Source organism: Borostomias antarcticus, assembly GCF_949987555.1.
Source record: "Borostomias antarcticus genome assembly, chromosome: 1".
NCBI classification, from domain to species: domain Eukaryota; kingdom Metazoa; phylum Chordata; class Actinopteri; order Stomiiformes; family Stomiidae; genus Borostomias; species Borostomias antarcticus.
The window spans coordinates 15,774,787-15,782,286 of record NC_140234.1 but is presented as its reverse complement, the minus strand read 5'-3'; positions in this window follow the sequence as shown (position 1 = coordinate 15,782,286).

The following is a 7,500-nucleotide window of genomic DNA, read 5'->3' as shown; positions in this document are numbered from 1 at the left end:
ACACACACACTCACAGACATACAAACACACACAGACATACAAACTTACACACACAAACGCGCACACACACTGTCTCTCTCCCTCTTTCTCACACACGCGCACACACACACACACGCACACACACGTGCACACACACGGCCACACATACCACACCCATGCGTGTGAGTAATACATGCGCGCGTGTAAAGGACAACGTTCTGAGTACCGCAAGCAGCAATTCAACTGAACTGTGTAGCGTTCTTGCTCGCTCATCACACAGCTTCGACCGAATGACGACGCGTTTATTTAGACAAACCACATGACAAGTGTCAACAGTGCTACACGCTAGTGCTATCGCTAACTTGCTAGCAAGAGGCTAGTGCAGGTCATAAAAAGGAACAGAGATCCCCATCACGGTTCTTCCCCAAATGGCATCTCCCCAAACTTGGGTCTACTAGCACCGAAACATAAAACATAACATGCTGCTACACGCTGTCACTCCCACAGCCCAAGTGTCAATACACAGTGCCCTACACAATGTCAAGCACTTATATTTTCACATTATCATCTACATGAATTATCCTTACCAAATGGCTATAATAGATGGCTTCTCCTACTCGCATGCTTACCTGTTTCTAGCTGAACTCGGTCGTCATCGTAGTGTTTTGTAGTGACAGTCTTAAGTAATCAACGAGTAATGTAGGTGTGTAAGTGTAAGTAACGTTATTGGGTTGAAATAGCGTTCAGTTGCGTTGGGCTCGGGCGGGATCGACAAGGAGTGGGGGTTGCAGCCTAGATGACTGAAAAAGTCCACTTATAATTCCACTTAAGTCTCGCAGCACCTAAACTAGGTAGCCCCTCACACGACTGCTAACCTGACGGACTAGCAGTCCCTTATCCCCCCCATTAGCGAAATCAGGTTCAACGGTCATTCCGCCTGGTTCTGGGACCAAAACTACTCGATACAGTAGCCTATCGCAGATAAATTTCAAAGGTAGGCTACTCACAGAAGCAGGAGGGTTGCGTCTTAAAAAACGCATGGTTTTGAAAGAAATGCGCCGCTAATAAACATGTTCAATCTTACGCTCAAAACCTGTTCTATTAGACATTTAGTTTTGGTTAGGGAGGTCATGTTCTATTAGACATTTAGTTTTGGTTATGGAGGTCATGTTCTATTAGACATTTAGTTTTGGTTATGGAGGTCATGTTCTATTAGACATTTAGTTTTGGTTAGGAAGGTCATGTTCTATTAGACATTTAGTTTTGGTTAGGGAGGTCATGTTCTATTAGACATTTAGTTTTGGTTAGGGAGCATTTTGGCGTTCAGTGTCTTGCTCAAAGATACTTCGACTCGATTCCGGTTGGAGAACCTTACGGTTCCCGGTCGGCTGCTCTACTCCTGTGCTATTGCCACCTCAGTTCCCTTGTTCCCCTGCGGCGTTGTGTATATCAGTATTGTATTGTGTCTATTTCTGCTTCCTGGTCACCGTTGATGCGATCCCACTATTATCCCCCAAGCCATACATTGTTATAGGCTCCTCTTTCCCCTCCCCTAGACCGAGGCCAACATAAGGGTCGTAACACGCATGCATGCACACACACACACACACACACACACACACACACACACACACACACACACACACACACACACTCACACTCACACACACACACATACACACACTCACACACACACACACACACACATTCACACACACACACACACACTCACACACACACACACACACACTGTGTCTGATCATCTTTGGCAGGATATAGGCTCCCATACTATCTCAGGAGATTAATCGGGCATGTAAGACCCTGAAATGTGGTGTTTAGGAAATTAAACATGATATATACCCCATCTCACTTTTTCTGTCTCCTCGGAACCATTGTTCTGAAATAATGTTCCCCTTATTTCCTATCATGGTGAACGAGGGACACCCACCAGTGACTGTCGCCTTCTCCTACTTATCTTGAGTACCGTGGTAGCAGAGGCTTTCTCCTCATCTAAGCCATCATGTGGGAGCCACTTGGAGCGTTAGCAGTTGCAGCCACGTAATAGGTTGATACAGTATTGCCGTCTGTAGCTGCAGCTGTGCCAAAGTCAAAGTCAACTTTATTATATAGCACATGTTCATACAAGCAAATGCATTTTGTTGCTCTGTACGTGCCAAAATTGAACAGATTGGCCCATGCTACACCCCACCACCGAGTTTTCTAAAATCAGTCTGGTAGTGTTTGCGTAATCCTGGTCCAAAAAATGGTGGTGAATGGCCAGCCATGTTTGGGAGGCTTGTGAACATGCCCCGTAATTCGGATCCACAGTAGATTTGGCGTAATCCTGCTAACAGACAAATGTACATATGGACGGATGGATGGACACGCCACCGAAAACATTACCTCTCGCGCATCAGTTGCTGGGGTAAAAAAAAAAAGGTTAATAGTAAATGGTACACAAAACAAGAAAACAACGCAAGACATATCATATATGGAAAAAGAGAATAGAGAGTTTAAAAGAAACAGTGAAAAAAAGTTTAAAATTGAGAAGATTTAATTATAACACATGTATTATTATTAATACTATATTATTATTAATACTATATTATTGAGAAAACATATGAGCGCAAGGACTTCAGGATAACGCACGTAAGTGGTATCCAACAGAAGCGAAGTAGGCTCGTCTTGCGCGTCCTTATATTAGAGCAATACATGGATGTGATGCTATCAGAGATTTGGTTGGCTAACCCATCTGTACACGTCATAAGAAATGGCGGACATCATCAACAGTGGTCGAGAATACAGACATGTGACATGAGAAAGGGCGGTAAATCTTTCAGGGGGACAATGGAACAAAGGATGGTTATTCTAGGGCAGACAACGTCTAGGTGTGTTGACCTCCTGGAGGTCATCCTGTCATAAATGAGGTTAACACAGCTATGTGAAAGGTTGAGGGAGGTGGTGAAATTACAATTTCGATGACACCATACCCTGGTCCAGGGCGATATCCTACAGATAACACCCTGTTACTCTCAATGCAATTTACCTATGAATGCGCTTCCTCGGCCCGCTCGTCCGAGTCTACAGACAAAACCGCTTCGTTACTCACCAAAGTAAAAACATCGTTGGAAAGATGAAAGTTTTTTCTCCGAGGTCGCTACAGTTTCTAGTCCCCCACCTTTCAAATAAAAGGCACATTTGTACACTTAAATGTTTTATATCCACAGCGCATCGACTGTCTTCTTCTAACGGCGATTCAGCGCTCTCCGCTTTGTTTAGCCTACTCACTGCTGCCACCCATGTTGGGGATGATGCATTACATTACATACTAACCCTAACCCTAACCCTAACCCTAACCCTTGTTTACATGTTTTATTTACATGTTTTAAAGTTTAAAATTTGCCATAGTCAATAACTCAGCATAAATGTTCTCCCACTAATCAGATACCTTAACACGAGTCTCTCAACACCATTTAAGATGTAGTGTATGTGTGTGTGTGTGTGTGTGTGTGTGTGTGTGTGTGTGTGTGTGTGTGTGTGTGTGTGTGTGGTGATACCCGGGCAGGGCAGGTAGGGGGGAGCACAACAAGGAGAGCGAGTCAGTAAGCTATTTCACGCCTCAGTGAGTTTATTCTCTTAACGAAAACTCAAAAAGCCCAAAAAGGGTAAAAAAAAACTCTGTCCGGATCTGCTCGGCCTCCCGGGCTTCCTCTGCCATGCTGGGGATACGGCGGCTCTCTCCTGGAAAGAGCAGGGAGAAATGCAAATTAGTTCACCGGTAAAACGAGTGTGTCGACAGCCAAGCTACCACCCTGTACTCGTCGAGTCTCAAGACTGATCCTAAGCCTTCTGTACACTGTACGACTGAACATCATTTCGATCGGGGATCCTTTCCCACTGTATGACCGGGACTCCGTCTCAAGACCATACGACCATACTGTACGACGTGTGTATTCACACTATGGGATTTGTATTCACACTATACGATTTCTGTCAGCCACGATTATGCCTACAATTCATCTTGGCTAAACTTCTATGTGATCTGCGATCTACGACAGAAATATCTGACATGCCAGATATTTTGTTGGGAGGTCGTAGACTCGTCGTAGAACGTCGTAGCAATGAATCGCAGATCGTACACCTTCTCACACTGTGCGACTTGCGAGTCCCGATTTTGCATGCGATGAGCTACGATTGTCTGCGACAACCCACGACCACCTTACGACCTCAGAATCGTGGGTTCACACAGTGTACAGAAGGCTTTAGCCTCCCTGACTGGGGTTTTGTGGTGTGCTTTGGCTCGTTAGCTGATTCACTCCAGCTGGTGTTGTCACAGTCAGGGCCTGATCATTCAATCTACGGTAGCTGTCCATGGTACTGAAGTGGCCTGTGGCGTGCTGCTACCTAGCAGCGCTGTCCATGGCACTGAAGTGGCCTGCGGCGTGCTGCTACCTAGCAGCGCTGTCCATGGTGCTGAATCAGGGTGTCTTGTTCTGGGGCAGCTGTTCGGTTAGCTCTTGGGGCAGCCTCCCGCCCCCTGGTCGCATGTGTGTGTGTGTGTGTCTGTGTGTGTGTGTGTGTCTGTGTGTGTGTGTGTGTGTGTGTGTGTGTGTGTGTGTGTGTGTGTGTGTGTGCTTGTCTCCCAGCAGGTCTAATCATAGTGACAAAGGTGTGATGGCAGCCATACCGTAGCCTTGGCTGAGGGGGAGGGGCGGGAGGGGGGGGGGGGGGGGAGGGAGGGGGCTGTGATCAGATCTGTCACAGATCTGGGATACAGAGTGCCATATTCTGGGATACAGGGTGCATCATCACCTGCACACAAACACTAGCATGCTAAAACACACTTGACGGACACACATTCTCACCACACAAGCACATTCTAGTCTTAACAGGTGTCACTGCGTCGCTCATCAGTGGTGCTTCCCCCTTCACTCTCCTGCCCCTTGGGCTTGATATCGGCCTATCTGCCAACACCTGTGACTCTCATAAACAATAGCAAGGAAAAGCTAGCAATTCAATCATGCAGGTGGGCGGTGTTTATTCTGAGGAGTCAGTTTTTACCAATTAAACTAATTTGCACCAGATATGTAGACACACACAGACACACACCCACGCAAGCGAGATTAGTCTGTGTGGTGTGAGAAATACTGATGAGAGACTACATCAGGAAGCCTTTTGGAATTAAATTAATGTGTGTCTCTGAGAAAGAGAGGGTACAGATCATGTTGACAGGTACAGTAAGTCTCTGTGTTACAGTAAGTCTGTGCTTGAGCATGAGAGTGTGTGGATATTTGTGTTTAAATTAAAAAGATTATGACTACAGAAGGGATGTGTGTGGATAGTAGTTTACATGACTGCACTGCTTCTGCTAGTCGGCAGAGAAATAATTGCTGGTTAAATTATTTAAATAATAATAGCACAAAGTCACCTCACACACACACCAGTCTTGACTGGACTAAACTGGTTTCACTTGGCAGGGCGATCACTGCAGTAACCCTAATGATAAGCACCTGCGTACTGTGCGTTGTTTACTAGTAGTCTACCCCTAACCCCTGTCTGCCTATTGAAGTGTGAGGAAATCTGCCTGTTTAAGGATGAGAAATCACATCCAATTCAAACACGCTGTGAATCGCCTCAGGTCCCATCTGTCACCAGCCCGCATTCACAGATTGATTTCTCTGAACCGAAATGTCTGGTCTGAGTTAGCCCTGGTCCCTGAGTTAGCCCTGGTCCCTGACTTAGCCCTGGTCCCTGACTTAGCCCTTCTCCCTGAGTTAGCCCTGGTCCCTGACTTAGCCCTGGTCCCTGACTTAGCCCTGGTCCCTGACTTAGCCCTGGTCCCTGAGTTAGCCCTGGTCCCTGAGGAAGTCACTGGTTCATAATATGCAAAATTGCAATTAGGCTATATGATACATTTTTGTCTTGCTGCCTCTTAATTTAAAATGTTTTTTAGGAATTAAGCTATTCTGTATTGGGCCTGTGTTCATGGGTCTGCTGCGCTGTCCTACACCAACATTTATTTCAACTAATTTACATTAGAGCAACATTCAGAGCAATCATGCTATTACTGAAATTATTTAATTAGTTGTATATTTGTCAGCTGAAATGAGACCATTTGCCTTATCATTGTTGTCTTTTTTCACATGCAGTAGCAAGCAACGGTTATTCCCAACAGCCTATTCCCAACCCATAACACCAGATACCACTTTCACAAATGTACAATCTGTACATGCCTCCAGACGACATGTGGAAGTCCTTGGGCAAGACACTGAACCCCAAATTGCTCCCAATGAGCCGGCTAGCACCTTGCATGGCTGCTGCCGCCATCGGTTTGTGTTCTGAATATTCTGAATAGTGTGTGAATGAGCGGCCTTTATTGTAAAACACTTTGGATAAAAGTGATATATAAGTGCAGTCCATTTACCAGTTACAGAGAACACACAGCAACGTCTTTGTAGAAAAAGGGCCACTTTATTTAATGGACAACTCATTACACAGTCGGGTACACATGGAAGTCTCTGGAAAAGAAGAATCTTGGGATTTTGATCTTGGAAGTGTTTTGATCTTGGAGGCCAGGCCAGGTAGGCCTGAAAGTAGAGGCTATACACAGTAGGCTATATAAAAGGAGACTGCTCACCAAAGACACAGCTAGACACAAGCTCTATACACAGTAGGCTATATAAAAGGAGCATGCTCAACAAAGACACAGCTAGACACAAGCTCAGCAGAGCCACAGCAGCAGCCCAGATACACACACATGTGGTTCAACGTACATGTCAACACAGGACCAGGCTACAAACAGCCCAACTACACACAAGTGGTTTAAACGAATGGGTCTAGCAGGGCCGGGTGATCAGCACGCCTGGGACCTATTTCCTTATTATAGATACCAAGTCCCCACAGCATTTGGTCTGTATCAATCCCACCCTCCACCGCTATAGTTAACAACAGACGAATAACAATTGATACTGTTTTTGGATTATTAATACTGATGTGTGAAATATGCATGGCTAGTAAAACGGATCTTGAATCTATAGGCCTAGACAGAGACAAAATCAGTAAGCAGGGGTAAGGCACATAACTTGCCCGATTTCCAAGCCCCAACTCCCCCCCCACCCCCCGACCATCAATGTGGCTCAATGTAGCGTGTGAGTCTTTGACTGGGAGAGGGCCGTCGGCGGTGCAGGAACAAATCTAAAGAGTGCGTTAGCGTGGCAAACACTCCGGTCACATGGGAGCAGCTGGGCAAACACTACCTAAGCAGCCCCAGACTCCTCTGGCTCACTTATAACTCCCAAACCCCACCGGCTGACCGGCTGTTCTGTGCCGGCGACCCTGACCAATCACAACCACAACCACGCCCCCCCCCCCGCAGGATGAGTGTGAGATCTGTAGCAAAGTGGGTCTCAAACCGTTCCCCCTTGCCCGTCTCCCAGCTCTGACTTAAATGTCCCAGCAGAGCCTCTGGCAGAGTTCCCTTGGGAGGAGACAAGTGCAGCCCATTACCAGAATGTCTGGACT